At 35.2% G+C, this 16,264-nt stretch overlaps 1 protein-coding gene across 6 annotated transcripts in view; it reads left to right on the top strand.

Moving 5' to 3' along the window:
- The window catches only part of BMPR1B (bone morphogenetic protein receptor type 1B), a 519,978-nt gene that overhangs the window by 280,320 nt on the left and 223,394 nt on the right, over positions 1-16,264 (top strand). The window lies entirely within an intron of this gene.

Genomic DNA, 16,264 nt, shown 5'->3' on the forward strand with positions numbered 1-16,264 from the left:
TGTAACCCCTTATTTTCCATATATACCATCTTTTCAAGATATTTTGATTCCTGGATGAATTCTTTAGTTTGTCAATCCTTATTTGCATTTTTTTTTATCTTTTTGGTGTTCAGTTGTGTGCTATGTTTAATGCTTCATGACCCTATTTGCTTTTTAATTTTTTTTTTTTTGGACAAAGGTTGGTTTGCTTTTACCTTCTCCAATTCATTTACAGATGAGGACACATAAACTGTCAAGTTTAAGTGATTTGCCTCTTGTGACACAGCACAGAATGTCAAAGATCAGAATTGAATTCAGAAAAATAAATACTTTAGACCCAGGATGTTATCCACTGCACCACCCAGCTGTCTAGCTTCACTACTGTCTGTTCCTGTATCACCAACTTCTCTTTTAGATATTTGCCATGATAGGTCCCCATATCATTTAAAACTCAGAATATATAAATAATGACACTTTATCACACATCTACTCTTCTTCTTATCTGTATTGTATCTGTCAAGGGTACCACATCCTTTTAGTCCTCTAGGTACATGACACCAGAGTTACCTCAATTCTTCACTTTTCTTCATACCTAGCTTCCCACTCTTGTCAATCCCACCTTCATCACGTTTCTTACATTTAGTTGCTGTCTTTTCTTCAAGACTCACTTAGCAATCCCTTTAAATCTAGGCCACTGTGGGCAGCTGGGTAGCTCCATGGATTGAGAGCCAGGTCTAGAGATGAGAGGTCCTAGTTTCAAATCTGATCTCAGACACTTCCTGGCTGTGTAATACTGGGCAAGTCACTTGACCCCCACTGCCTAGCCCTTCCAAGACGGAAGGTAAGGGTAACCCCTTTTCATTATGTTTCCTGCCTTTCAGGCTTATTTCCCATTACTTGCCTTTATGAACTACATCCTAGCCAAATTCATCTACTGCCTTTTCCTCAGAATATTCCATTTCCAACTCCATGCTTTTCATCATTTTTCTCTTCTCTCTGGGAGGCATTCCTTTTTCTCTGTCTCTTAGAATCCATAGCTGCCTTTCAGATGTGGTTATAGTATGAGGAATTTCTTGATATCCCATACTGCTAGATTCCTTTCTTCAAAAATTCTCTTTACTTTCTATAATTTTGCATTTACTTGTGTGCATGTTGTTTCCTCCAGTAGAATATAGAATGACAAGATAGTAAAAATGCCTACTATGAGATAGTCCTTAAAAACTCTACTTGTTTCTCTTCAAATACTCTCTTCATGGATTTATCAATTTGAAATGTAGATGATTCCTTGACAATTTCATATAAAAGGCAACATAGGCTTATAGGTATAGAAATAAAGGTTTATTCATGTCCTCTTTAATACCTTTTTTGGTGATAATGGTGATTGGGGAGCCTTTTTTTTATTCTCCTTTTTTTAAAATATCTTAATCCCTCAGTGTCCTCAAAATAAGATCACTCATTCTTTTCATTTATATTTAGTTTATGTTAATGTAAGACTTTGACATAACAATGTAGTGAGTTTTCTTTACATAGATAACAGATTGAGCAATGATTCCTCGATAATTTTTTATTTCTATGTATCAGTTGTATTTCTGTTGATATTGGGTGCCCAACAATATTCTGTGCTTCCCAATTCTTTCCTACAGGTAGGTATTCATCTTACAGAGGTGTGGAGATTCTTTTTTGTCTCAAAGTTTTGGCTTATTACTTATTCTTGATACATATTTTGAAAAATATTTTACTTCACCTTTGCTTTGACATTACTAAGAATCAAAATATATTGATTTAATTTGTATTCTTATTTTATTCTTTATAGACTTTCTTTACTTCCTCTTTTTCATATCTATATGATATGATTATATTCATGGTGTGTTATTTTTAATGCTTACCATGAATATTGGAATATGATATGACCAAGTAAATGTCCCCATAAATGATGCTTCTTTTTGCCTTTGGGTTTACTAGCTGGGAACGGCAGGGAAGGACCCCTCTGACCCTGGGCCCCACTTCTAGGGCCCTTGCCCAGCATCTCCAGTTTCCTCCCTCATATTCTGGCCTCGTCCTGCCTCCCCCCAGGCTCCCACCCCAGCACCTGCTCCTTCCCCCTCTTCTCCCTGTGTGGGCAGGATCCCTCCACCCTTTGTTCTTGTCCCAGCTGGATGTCCACAGGTCTCACCTGAGCCCTAGTTTCCCCCTCTCCCATGCTAAATATGGGAGGTGTTGAGCTCCAAGTTCCTGGGCTACAGGCCTCAGTCCTCCAGTCAGTGTTCTGTCCACTGAGACCCCCTTCCTGCCCCTGAGCTTGTCCTCATCCTCCCTTCTTAGCCCTCCTGTGGCCCCTGATCCTGTTACTCAGTCCTGCTGTCCAAAGCTTCTTGTTTGGGCTGTGGGTAGGGGGACAGTTGCTGTTGGATTTTTCATTCAATAAACCAGTGGTTTCTTTAAAAAAAAACTCATGATATAGTGAGAACTCTGTGATACAGAATTAGATATATTTTTAAAAAACCCATGATACACCGAAACCGTGATAAATCAACTGCTATATAGTCAAGGAATGAAATAACAAAATGTAGTAAGAAATGATGTGTGGAAGAGTGAGGAAAATGGGTTTGCATGGAAGGCAAAAGTCAGAGTGTGGGAGTAAGGAGAATTTGGAATGTTGGAACAGGAGTCTAGAACAGTTAACTACCTGGAGGGAGAGAGCAGGGGGCGTGAGTCTGACAGAGATGTTGGACTGAGTTCACTCTAGTCCAGCTTTCTACTCTCTAAACTGATCCTGTGTTACTGCTCTTTTTGTTGGACTCCCAATCAACAAATCTGCCTCCTAATCTTTATAATGTTAATGAATATTTCAACATTATAAAGTCAACTGTGTGGAGGTTGTTAGAGCATCCCTTTAATTATGGTTCTCCCCACCCCTTTTATTCTAAATACTTTTTAAGCTTTGAGAAAATTTTAAAAATTTATAATGCTCCTACAAGAATTTCTCTCATTATCAGTTGATACAGGAAGTTCCAGGTCATTGTATTTAATGCTTGAGTGAATTTTTAGTTTATAGACATCTTAAGAATGTGGCAACTACAAGACAGGTAGAGCGGCTTTTTTATTGACCAGCCTTTATCCCTGGAAGGGGACCAGAATTCATTATTAGTTTATTTTTCTTCTTGGTGCATTTTGGTTGTTAAATTCTCACACATGTTTATATGTCTATAAAATCTTATTTTTAAAACATGCAATTGTTAAGTAACAAATTATTAATTGGCATTAATTGACAGGCAGGAATCAGAATGCCAGAGCACAGTTTTGGGAATAGCTTTCAATATTTCTCAGGTCATTACAGAAATGCAGCTACTTAATAATATCTTAGAAGTGCTAAAAATCTGTTTTGGTATGCATTTATTCTTACATTTTTCTCTTTTCTCTGATTTACTTTGGATGAGGAAACTTCAAAACACTGAATGAAATAAATGTATCTTTCAGCATTTTAGAAATTTTCTGTCTCTGTGATTTAAGTAAATGTCATAATAACAATAATGATATCATCAGTTAGAGCCTTACTTCAATATCATCTAATCTACTCTGACCCTCTCATTTTACAATTTAGGACAGTGATTTTAGAGAGATAAAGTGACTATTCCAAAGTCATACCAGTATTTAGACGCAGAGCAAAGATGTGAACCCAGATGCTTTGATTCTAAATCCAGTACATACTCTTCAGTACTCCACTGTAGTCTATTTCCAATTTTCATATAAAGTAATACAAATGCTATTATCTTCATTTTAAAAAGTGAAGAAATTGAAACTCGGAGATGTCAAGTGATTTGTCTGTGACATCTCAGGAAGTGTAAGAGGAAGATGAAATCTGAATAAGACAATTAACTTTGCAGAAATATAGTTTAAAACAAGATATTACAGACATGAAGTTAATTACATTTCATAATATGTACTTTGTACTTATTCAAGAAAAAAATTGTGTTTAGAATGTAAAGATCCAACTAAAAAGAATTTATGGAAAAGGTTTAGTTGAAAATATCAAAAAATAGGAAGCAGTGAAAACTCTGATTATGGCATTTCCAGTGAGTGCTCACAACATAAAGAGGAAAGGAGCCAAGATTTTTTAAAAGCCTATCAAAACTAGTCACTCTCATCAACAGTCATTTCTATGTAAATCAATTCAGCAGTGATTTTTAATGGAACAAAGTAAATATTCTGGTATCCTTAGTGTGAACTTCTTCACAGTCAGAAGACTCTAAAACAGAAATGGTACCAACAAGTCTGAGCACTGTTTTGCATCTGGTATGTAATTTGTCATCTGAATGAGGTTTTCATCACTCTCTTGGGATTTTTTATACATTATTTATTCCTTTTATCATAAGCCACGTTTCCGTAGAGACCTTTCACATAGATGCACTTTCCAGGAACACCTGACATACATTTTCAAATGTAATTTGTAATTGATATTGATTGTCAGTAAACTAAATGATAAGTGACTCCATTGTAAGATTTGAACTTTACTTTTTTATCCAAACTAAAATACTGTGAATTGAAAGTATATTAATATTTAAAATAGCTTTACAAAGCCACAGTTTGCTGGCCATTGTTATCCTAATTTCTAGCAGTTAAATACTACATGGATTATGTCCTGCTTCATAGTTTTTATAGTAAGTCTCCCAGAGAATAATCAGTACTTTTTCTAAATATAACACTATCTTAAAGTAAGGCCACCATGTACTGGAGGACAAGACCTCTTAAATGCTCATGTATTGTTCTTGTCACAAATCATTAAGTCAAAATGGCTGATAGGTATATACAAATCAGGATCTGACTCATTATGGCAAGATTAATGGCTTCTCTACATATTTTATAGCTCTTTTGACTGTGAACCCTTCAGGTGATATGGAAAAAAGAAAGGGAAAGGGAATTTTCTGTCTCCCTAAGCCTAAGGAATAGTGCTTTACTAACAACTTACAACTTAAAAAAAATATTTTTTTCATTTACTTGTAGGAACAATATTTGGCAATTATTTTCTGATATTTTTCAATTTAGATAGGTTATACTAATACTTTCATGAAATGCATATTTCCGTATTTTCCATGTTATGACAGAAAACACATCACACATACAAAAAAAATTAATGAAGTATATAAAGTGAAAAATGGCATGCTCTGATCTGCAAACAGTTTCCAACAGTGCCTTCATTGAATGTGGATAGCATTTTTTATCATGGATTTCTTGAGGTTATCTTGGGACCTTGTTATATTGATATGATTTTTGTCCTTCACCATTGAACATAGTACAATATTTCTGTTTCTGTATATAGTGCTCTCCTGGTTCTGCTCACTTTACTTTGCATCAGTTCATGTAAGTATTTCCAAGTTTTCCTGAACTAATTTTGTTTTTAATTTTTAATGGAGCAATAATAATTCATTATAACTATATAACTTAGTCAATTATTACCCAATTGATGGACACCTCCTCAGTTTTCAAAAAAATGAATTCTTTATTAGAGCATCAAGGAACGGAGAAAAAAAGTGTGGCTACTTTTCCAAAAGTATTCTGTAGATATAGTTACCCTGGGTTAGCTACTTACTTACTTTTAGATGTGTTCAAATGAAGGTACTAGAAATTCTAGGCTAAGTCTGGCAATGGTAGATGATCACTCTTAGTTATATGTCCCTGTAAAAAAGAAAAATAGGACATAGTTAAATTTTCAAATAAGCCAGAGCATAAATTTAGAGATCACTGTTTCTTTTCTTTTTTCTTCTTCTCATTCCTTGATGAAACTTTCTACCCAAGTAGGTCACCACTTTATAATTTATATACTTAATGAGATGCTTTGGACATAGAGAAGTTAAATGACTTTCCTACTGTGAATAGCCAGTGAGGATAAGATGTGACATTTGAATTACTTCAGTATTTATTTGCCCCTATAATAATTCTCTATAGACTCCCATATTTATTGTGTTTCCCCCTTATTCTTTTGATTTCCTCATCCCAAATATGAACTATTTATTCAGCATCCATTGAAAATGCAACTTTGTTCAGGATTATGGACTCTACAAAATACAGTTTCTGTATTTGACAGATACTTTCGTTTCCTGAGTCAAATTTTGAAGACAAACATAGCCAATAAAATGTGTTGCCCATTTCCCAGAGTTGGTAGCTAGACTAGGAATCAAAATCCATGGCTAAACCATTTCCAGAGGCAAGTGGTTGGCACTGAGTGGTCCTACTGGCTGCTGCATCTGTGTTCCAGAGGTGGATATACCCAGCTTCAGCAGCTGCTTTTAAAATGCCTCCTGTTACTGATGTTTTGTTTCTGAAGCTCTTGACCTTGGGAATAATTTTTGAAGCTTCTGTTCCTCCTGTAACTCAGCTTTAGCAGCTGCTTCAAAACTTTCCACTGGTGGTGGTCCAGAATCAGGGGTGGGGCACCAATGACATTTTATTTATTTTTAAAGGGTTTTCCAACCTTTGATCTAGGTTCTAGATATATACACATGCACACCAAACAAATCAATGAAAATAATCAACATTACTACCTTACAGGCAAATCACTTAGCCTTTCAAAAATATGTCTTCATCTGGGAAATGGGGATAATAATAGAATATGTTCCCTTCCTGTTCCTCTACTTTTTTAAAGCATCAAATGAAACAATGTCACCTTTTGTTATTTGAAAGCTTTCTAAAAATATGAAGAATTCTTTTACCACTAACTTGATGTATAATCTGAGGTGATGCTCTTAACTTTAATATGTTGGCATTTCAGTTTTCTCATATAGTAAAATAAAAGGGAGCAGTGTGGTTTGGACTATGGGAGCGCTAGTACCCTTCTGACCTCTTTGCTTTTCATCCACAGCCCTTTTTCTCTCTTTTTTCCCCTGTTTCAATTCATTTCACCTCTTTACACAGTCAATTTCAGCTGTTTAGTTTTTGTTGTGGTGTTTTTGTATGTATGCTTACCTGTCCAAGTGTGTGTGTGTGTTCTGGATCTTTGCTTTTTTTTTTTTCTCCAATGATGGTGATAAGCTGGGGCCAAATGAGGTTGACTAAATTGCTGTGTCCAAAACATGATTCTGTATAATATATAGAATATGTACATGTATGTGTGTTGTGTTTACATATTTATAATATATACTTACACAGGCATGCATATGACAGATAGCATAAGGTATCATTTTAAATGTTCTATTATGTAAGACTTTCAAATTAACCGAAATGGTCTTCCTCTTCCTTTTCTCTTCTGATCCACACTCAGTTCTCCATAGCCTGGGATTTTTTCCTTTCTTTTTTCCCCCCTCTTTTCAACAGAAAGAACAAAGCAGAGAGGGGGAAAAACTGAGGCTGTGATTCCAAATTCTTAAGGACTGTTATATAATGGATGACAATTACAACCTTTCAAGTAGATGAGAAAGGTTATTATCCCTTCATTTCCCTCACCTTTAGATATACTGCAATTGTGTCTAACTTCCGAGTCATACACATCATCCATCCATTTAAATTCAGTAAAATAAGAAAGGTAACATTAAGCTTTTGTTTCTTTTCAACCTTGTCTGCGTTTATGTGCCTATATCTTTGAGAAGATGATGCCTCTTCCATGGAAAATTCCAGTGTCCTGTGAGCCAAAAGGGAGTTTTAATGGTCAGGAATAACTAAAATTTTGAATTAGGTTAGATTTATGCAGGTGTGATAGGAGGGAAGTGAAAAATGAATTGTTTCTGGCATTTTTGAGCTTCCGTTTTTGCAAAATGGGTCTGACAGTTTGTGTTTCTAAATCCTTTTTTTTTCAGTGACTGCTACAAGTATTTTAATAGTAACCAATTGAAACTTTAATGCTTCTTTGGTCTACTTAAAACTCATATTTCACCAGAGTCACAGCATTAATTGCTAAACTGTGAAGTTGTGTTTTTTTATGATGTACTTGAAATTTTTATTGGTCAATACAGATGGATGACCTCCAGGTGGGAGGATGCTGTTCACTGCACAATAATTACCACCTTTAACTAAAATCTTAATTGTTTTTCCGTTTGAATAGGGACTAACAGAAAAATCTTCCTGTTTTCGTAGCTGGTCTTTTTTTCATTCTTTTAAACCTTTACTTTCTGTATTATGAATTACTACTGTATATTAGTTCAAAAGCAGTAAAGTGGTAAGGGGTAGTCAATGGGGGTTAAGTGCCTTGTCTATTGTCACACAGCTACAAAATATGTAATGCAAAATTTGAACCCTCAGACCTCTTAACTCTAGGCTTGATTCTTTATCCACAGATCCACCTAGCTGCGCCCCCCACCCCCCCGCCTTTCTATCCTTCTATCCTCATCTTCCAACCCTTACACATCACATTTTTTCTTCTGTATATTTTGTGTTAGTAGGTGCAAAAATTTAATAGCTGGCCCCACAACTATCTCCTTAATTATTCTTCTTCAATTTTCTTCCTGTTCTAGCCTCATCGTATTGTTCCTCTTATGTTCGAGGTCCTATTGATTCAGCAGATTCAGTAGAAAAGAAAGCGTATGGATATCTTGGAGATCAAATCTTAAATTGACTTGCATTTCTCCCAGTTGATATTGCTGAATTTAATATGTGAGCCTTTAAAGAATCACATAAATGCAGTAATTTATAATTAAAGCTACCAAAAATTTAGTTTGGGATTAGTTATATTACATTAAAGAGCTAAACGAAAAGAGATGAAATTCAGTGAATTATCTTAATGTTTTGTCTGCATGATACCGTATATCTGGGTATTTGGAAGAGCCAAAAAGTTGAGGTCCTTTTTTCCCTCCTTCCATCTCAATGCTTGTTATATTGGGTATGCAAACACTTGAATTTTCAATGCATGGTTATTTTTTGGGGGGAAAAGGGGGAGAGGAGAAATAAGTGGCAAAAGTTAATTTAATGCCAATTAATCCTTCAGGTTAGAAATGAGATTTTAAAAATAGCAAAAAATCAACTTTTAACTTCAAATGCCAGAGAACTTCTGCAAATTGCAAGTAAGCATATTTGCAGCTTTGCTATTTACAATATCTGTGGACTTAGGAAAAATCCTAATGCATCCACTGATACATAGTTGAGAAATTTCTTATATATTTATACAACATGAAGGGAAATTAATAAATGTCCTCACTACTGGTTCAGCATTAGCAGCAACTATTTATTAAAAATAAGAATTAGAGTTCAATCTCTCATTCTATTCAGGTTGGTGACATTTAAGAAAGCAGAAATCAATCAATCTGTTTATTAATTAGAATATAAGATTTTTCTTTTTTTTTTCTCAAACCCTTACATTCCCATCTTAGAATCAATCAGTACCATGTATTAGCTCTAAAGGAGAAAAGTGGTAAGTTCCAGGCAATGGGGGTTAAGTGAGTTATCACAGAGCTAGGAAGTGTCTGAGTTCAGATTTGAATTTAGGATCTCTCTTTGCTGAGCCTGGCTCTCAATCCATTGAGCCATTTTGTTCTCCTCAAAGTAGCGACTGTTTTATTTTAGTGTTCCTATCCCCAGTGCTTAGTATGCTGCCTAGAACTTAATAAAATCTTATCAAAGAATAGAGATGATAAAGCCAGAAAAATAAAGCATCATTTATAATTTATTTTTATTCAGGGACACACTAAAGTTAGCTTTTTTCTTAGTCATTTATGTGGAAGGTCAGATAACCTATTTCTTAGAAATTTTTTTTATTTCCCTGAAACTCTTATTTTGATTCAGAGCTTTATATACTGTGGTTCTTTGTACCCTGAGTTTCCGGCTTTTGTTAGTGGGGAAAGCAGTTTTATTTGAAATTTATTAAGCTCAGCAATATGGAGTGAAAGCTGAAAACATCCTACATGTTCTCTGTCATGGCGTCTTTATTATTCTCATTCCCAAGTTAGGTATGACATTGTTCCAATCAAAAAGAACAAATGTCCCATTTATTAAGTGTGCAGTCAATACTTTCAAAATAATAATGGATAAGCACTTACAATAAACTGACAGAGTGAAAGGTTGCTGAAGTTACGCATGATTTTCCTGTAGAGCTCCAGGAGCCCAAAGTATTTATTACCTGAGAACAAAGAACCTTAGAGTTAAAGGTAAGTGACTGTGTATGAAATGGCCAATCATATGCCTAATAAAGCAGGAAATAGTAGAAATCGTATAAACTCTGTCTACAATATGCCCCTAGCAAAGCATAGCCAAAATAATTTTTTTTAATTTACTCTATGTTTCTCCCTTGGTCTTTTCCAAAATGAGAACATGCTTTGATTATCTAAGCTTCCCATTCTTCATAATGGCTGATAGAAGTTTGCAGTTTTACTCTGATTTAAATTGTCACCGTAATTTTAATGCATTTGCTACCAAAAAGTCTTTGTGCTTTTTTAACCTTTACCCTTAAGGAAATGTTACATTATTATATTTTTATACCAGGATTAGAACTTCAACTTCTAGTCTTTGCTTTGGCATGCTTTTTTCTCATAGCCATAGTATTCTGGCATTTCCATATCCATGAAAATGTTGAATGAGTTTGAAGTAGTCCTTGTTATTTTTGGTCACGTTTTTCACATTACTTTAATTTCTTTTTCCCATTTTTCTTCCACCTCACTTATTTGATTTTTTTCATTCATTTTTGAATGAACTCTTCCAGTGCCACGTTTTATTTTAAGCTTTGCTTTAGTGTCATTAGTATTTCTTAAGATCATCGATTTGAAGTTTGAAGAGATCCTTAAAATTACCTCATTTAGTTCCCTTAACAATAAAGAAACTGATCCCTGAAGATATCTTATAGGTGGGAAGTAGAGGCAGCAGTGTACAGAAAAATACCATGTGTCATAGCAAAAGACTTATCACCATCTCTAATATTCAGTACTTGTTTCATAAATTCCCTGTGTTACCTGGTTTGTTAAGTGACTTCTAAAGTTTTTCCCAGCACTTGTTCCACAGTCCTAAGTGGAAGAACCAGGACTTGAAACCAAGTAATTCTTTTGAATGGAATGAACCAGAGTTAGGAAGATCTAAGTTGAAATGCAGCCTCAAAAATTCACTTGCTGTGTGACTCTGGGCAAGTCATTTAACTTCTATTTACCTCAGTTCCTCATCTGGAAAAATTGGGACCCAAGATAGAAAGGAATTGCCAGTCACTACAAGACCTCTGCCAGGAGACTCTCAGGGGTGGTGCCCATGGGGTCATGCACATAGAGTCAGACATGTCTGAAGAATAACAACAATTCTTTTGAAGACATTGATGATTATTTATATATAATTTTAAGTTTGAAAATGTATTATACCTATCTTATTTAATTTAATCCTTACTACAATTCATTATTGGGAGGTCGGTGTTATTATCATTACATATATATATATATATATATATATACATACATACATATAAATGGAAACTAAGAAACAATAACTAGTAAGTGTCTGAGACTGGATTTGAATTCACGTCTTCCTGACCATTTTTTTTCCTTCCTGCCACAGCTGGTTAGAGGCTTGGGGATGTCATACTGGTTCATAAAAATCAGCCTATCTTTTATTGAATCAATCATAGGATGTTTATTTCCTTTTCAGGATGTAGTTCAAATTTGTTTTGGATCGCAATTTATTAGTTGAAGCCATTAGTAGGTAGTATAATCGGTAATGTTAACTCCAGCAAAAAAAGTAAATGGGATTGAATAATTCACAAAAAAACCCTTTTGATCCTAGAGCAGTGGATTTCTGGTGTTTCCTCCATGCTACAGGGATCATTGCCATATAATTGGTTCCTAAGGTCCTCTAAAACTGGGCAATAAGATGGTTTTCCTCCTGACAACGAGTAGTGAAGTTTGTTTAAGGGGTATTGATTTTCATCATTCAGAGATTTAGACTACCAAGATTCAAGAATTCCTGATGATTTGACCTTTACAACCTTTGTGTTTCCCTCCATTGCTATTTTATGACTGATTGTATTCTAGTTCATGACATTTGATACATAGACCTTTAATCAATATCAATTGTGAGCATTGTGACATAAAAATAGATTGTCTTCTAAACCATATCACTTAAAGTAGCTTCTAACCATGGATTGGAGAAATGGCATTCAAATTTATAGTAGTCTTCATAAGACTTACTTATTTGTATGAATTATTAGAACATTGGAAAAAAATCCAAGTATTGGTCCACTTGTACTTGGCCCATTTAGAGTCAGGGATAGCATGGTGATGTGAATCCACTGATGATGATCATTTTAGTGATGATAGCCAGCATTTATAGAGTACCTCCTGCACTGTGTTGAGTGCTTTATAATTATTATCTTATTTTATCCTTACAAACACAGAGGCATTTAGTATTATTATCTCCATTTACCAATTTTTGAAAAAAGTTTTAAGATTGTTACCTTTTGTCTGAGAATACTGTGACTTGGTTCTAAGGCAGAAGAGTGATAAGAGCTGGGCCATGGGTATTGTGCGACTTGCCCAAGTTCACCCAGCCAAGAAGTGTTTGAGGTCATATTTGAACCCAGGACCTCCCATCTGTTGGGCTGACTATTAAGTTGCCCTGTCTCTATTTACCTATGATGAAACAGACAAACACAGGTTAAATGACTTTCAAGGATTTGCAAAACTCATATCTCAGGCCATCTCAAATCCTGCTTAGTCCAATTCCCCCTCTCTATTCATTATGCCAAAACAAATTAGAAAATATACTGATTCTACTTTTTCCTCTCTTCTTTGTGTCTGCTTCCATAGAATAGAACACAAAAGTCTATAGTTTAGATCTGCATGTTGGATGGTTTCAAGGGCCCTCAGCTTTCAGATTTTCCTCATAGTAACCTGTTATGCCTAAGAAATTTTCATAACTCATCATTTTACAATTCAAAGGGATTTTGACTTGTAAGTTTCTGATTAAAATCAAAATCTTCTGGAAGGGTAAAATCCAAAGCTGTTAGCAAAGTATAGCTGACAGCAAGATAAGAGCAATGTCTTTTCTATTATGGAAAGCATCCGTATGAGAGAGAGGGGTAGAGGACATTCATTGGCACCAGCAGGCAGGGAGATAGTTGGGATAAATCATTGTCGTTCATTGACTTAGTGGACTAAAAGGACATTGTAATGTTAGAGTCCATGTCTAGTGTGCCTTGACTTGCTGATCTGACCAATACAAGCTTGAAAGGCTGTACCACACAGGTCAGGCAACGACAATTCTTATGAATCATTGGGGATAGGAATGCCTTTTAATTGGCTTTTCTCAATTTTTTTTTTGAGCTACTGGAATTCTGCTTTGCTTGTATTGCACAGTGCTTTCTTTGCTGCAGGTATAGTGCCTTCTTTAATGTGGGCAAACTTTGCTAGTCAGTCTTCCCATTTCTCATTATCGATATTAAAATTCTTCAGAGTCCTTTAGAGTATCTTTGGATTGTTTTTTTCTGACTTCCATGTCAGCATCTTCCTTGTGTGAGTTCTGTGTAAAATTGTCTTTTAGATAAACGTATGTTTGGCATTTGAACAATGTGGCCAAGCCATTGGAGTTGTGTTCTCTCTGCAGGAGAATTTAAATGCTTTTCAGTTCAGCTCTAGAAAGGACCTTAGTGAAAGTACCTTAACTTGCCAGGTGATCTGCAGAATCTTCCCAAGACAGTTCAAATAGAAGTGATTTGATTTCCTGGCATGCTGCTAGTATGCTCCCCAGGTTTCACAGACAGACAGAATCTTCCCCCCCCACCCCCACCCCTCTAAGACTTTAAAGAATTGGAACACAAACTCTTCTTTCATTCTACTCAATCTGCTACAAAATGCTGTTTCCTTTTGAAATTGAAGTTTTTATTAGAAAGAAGGAAGTAAGATTTCAGACTTGTAACAGTTCCATGATTTTATCTTGTGAAAGAAAATAAAATTAATAGAAAAAAATTATTTATGACTTTGGATCATTTTATTCTACATAATAATTTTATGATCAGAGTAACTATTACATTTGAAAATTGGTTCTATAATTGAACTTCAAAATAAATCACATAAAACATATGAATAAATTACACCGTTTTAAATATAATTTTTCATTCTACTTAGATGTATCACTAGATGGTTACATAGATAGAATACTGGGGCTGGTATTAGGAGGACCTAAATTCAAATTCAGCCATATGAACTTACCAATTGGCCAACCTTAGACAATTTAGTTAATGTGGTTGCCTCAGTTCCTTTACTAAAAATAGGTATAATGATGAGCTGGCATGGTTTTTCTAAGTATCAAAAGAGGTAAGATTTGTATCGCACTTCTCACAGTGCCTTGTACATAATAGCTGATATATAAATGCTTATTTCCTCCCTTCCTACTTGGATTCATTAAGCTGCTTTTCATGATGACTGTATTTTTTTTCCATGGGTCATGAAAGCCCAAAGAGGCATCGCTTAGTGGCCTGTCTTGCTCAGGTATTTTGGTCTGCAGATTTAGGTTGTCAAAGGTAGCTAGGTGATAAGGTGGCTAGAATCACTAGGCCTGCTATCAGGATAACTTAGATTCAAATCCCTCATGAGCGTAGTGACCCTGGGTGAATCACTTAACCTCTTTCAGTTTTTCTTCATTTGTAATAAAATAATGACACCTATCCCTTCAGGTTTTTTGAATTTAACATGAATTATCTGTAAAGTGTTTAGCATTTAGAAGTCATCGAATAAATGTTTACTTGTTTTCTTCCTTCCTTAAGAGGATTCACCCTCCTCCCTTACAGATTTTCTTATTTTTGTCTTACTTATTTTCTATTTATACTGCATATTTTTTCTGTACTTACCTACCTATGTATCTATCTCTCTTGTCAGATTTTCATTTTTATTTATACACTGCAGGATCTAACAATGTGCCTGACCTGTAGTTAATACCTAATAAATGCTTGTTGATTGGGGTCAAGTGTATTCTGGAATAAACTGTAAATGTACAGAATAGATATTCTTTTGTCAAAGGTGTTATTAGAATGGCTGAAAGTTTGATTCTTTATAAAAATAGACTATGAGGGGGCAGCTGGGTAGCTCAGTGGATTGAGAGTCAGGCCTTGAGACGGGAGGTCCTAGGTTCAAATGTGACTTCAGCCACTTCCCAGCTGTGTGACCCTGGGCAAGTCACTTAACCCCTATTGCCCAGCCCTTACCACTCTTCTGCATTGGAGTCAATACAAAGGATTGACTCCAAGACAGACGGTAAGGGTTTAAAAAATATATATAAAAATAGACTATGAGCAGAGTGAATTGTAAATATTTCCAAATATCCCAGTGGGTATTGGATACTTGTTACCTATCCTCATTTATTTATCATCTGTGAACTTCAGTTTAGGACACCCCATAAAATCACTGTGGAAGCCCAGCCAGTATGCTCTGAGCTGGCTGTCATTGCTTGCTCTTGATACTGGGCAGATATTATGGGAAGAAAGCAGAGATCTGTCTGGATTTTTCCCTGTCACAATCTTCTTGCTAATAAATGGTTGTTGAATTGAATGGTATGACTGATTCTGTTTGTTTTTTGTGTATTTGAGGAGAGCTTAAGCCACCGAACTTGTTTTGCCTAAAAGAGACACTTGATCAACTCCAGAATATTTAAAGGCAAAGAAAATCCTTGAAGGAGATCCAAGAACTAAATAGTAGTCTGTCTTAGAACACATCCCAAAGATTCAGCTTGTTAAAAAGCATCCTAACATGAAGTTTCCCACAAATTTACGACTTCCTAAATAGACAAATTAAAACAGGAGAATTTCATCCTCTTTAATTCTTCCTTAGAAGGAGGGAAAATTCTTGGCAGCCTATTTTCCTTGTATAATTATGCTGAGGAATTCTATTTCTAATCTATAGAGTGCCAATTCCTAGATACTATGTTTTCTGACCTGTTGTATTTAATTGAAAGAATTTGTGTAGGAGTCCAAAGAGCTTGCTTCCTATTTAGATACTGTTACTTCCCATTTCAGTGAGTTGGCAGAAATCATTTCATCTCTCTTAACCTCTATCCTCTGGAATAAATGCAATGATTAGACTGGACCCCTTAGATCCCTCTCAATTTGCTTTCTTTGGATCCTAGTAGCAGGCATATATCTAACTATCTAAGGTTTGTGATAAATTTAATGTAGGTTATCACTCTTGGTCTCCAGAATGACTGTGTTAGGTTAATTGTTAGTTTCCTCTTTTAACTAAAGATGAGAAAATGGAAGCTGGTATCTAGTCAGTGAGCTTGTTGTCCAAGGTCTCATTTTTGAATTCATGGAAAGCTCTCTTTTTCTGTCCATTCAGTGAACTCAAGACCATCAACACTAGCTTTTTTATCCATGTTGGTTTCATAATAGTTCATTATCAACTTG

The sequence above is a fragment of the Monodelphis domestica genome, chromosome 6, assembly GCF_027887165.1.
Source record: "Monodelphis domestica isolate mMonDom1 chromosome 6, mMonDom1.pri, whole genome shotgun sequence".
NCBI classification, from domain to species: domain Eukaryota; kingdom Metazoa; phylum Chordata; class Mammalia; order Didelphimorphia; family Didelphidae; genus Monodelphis; species Monodelphis domestica.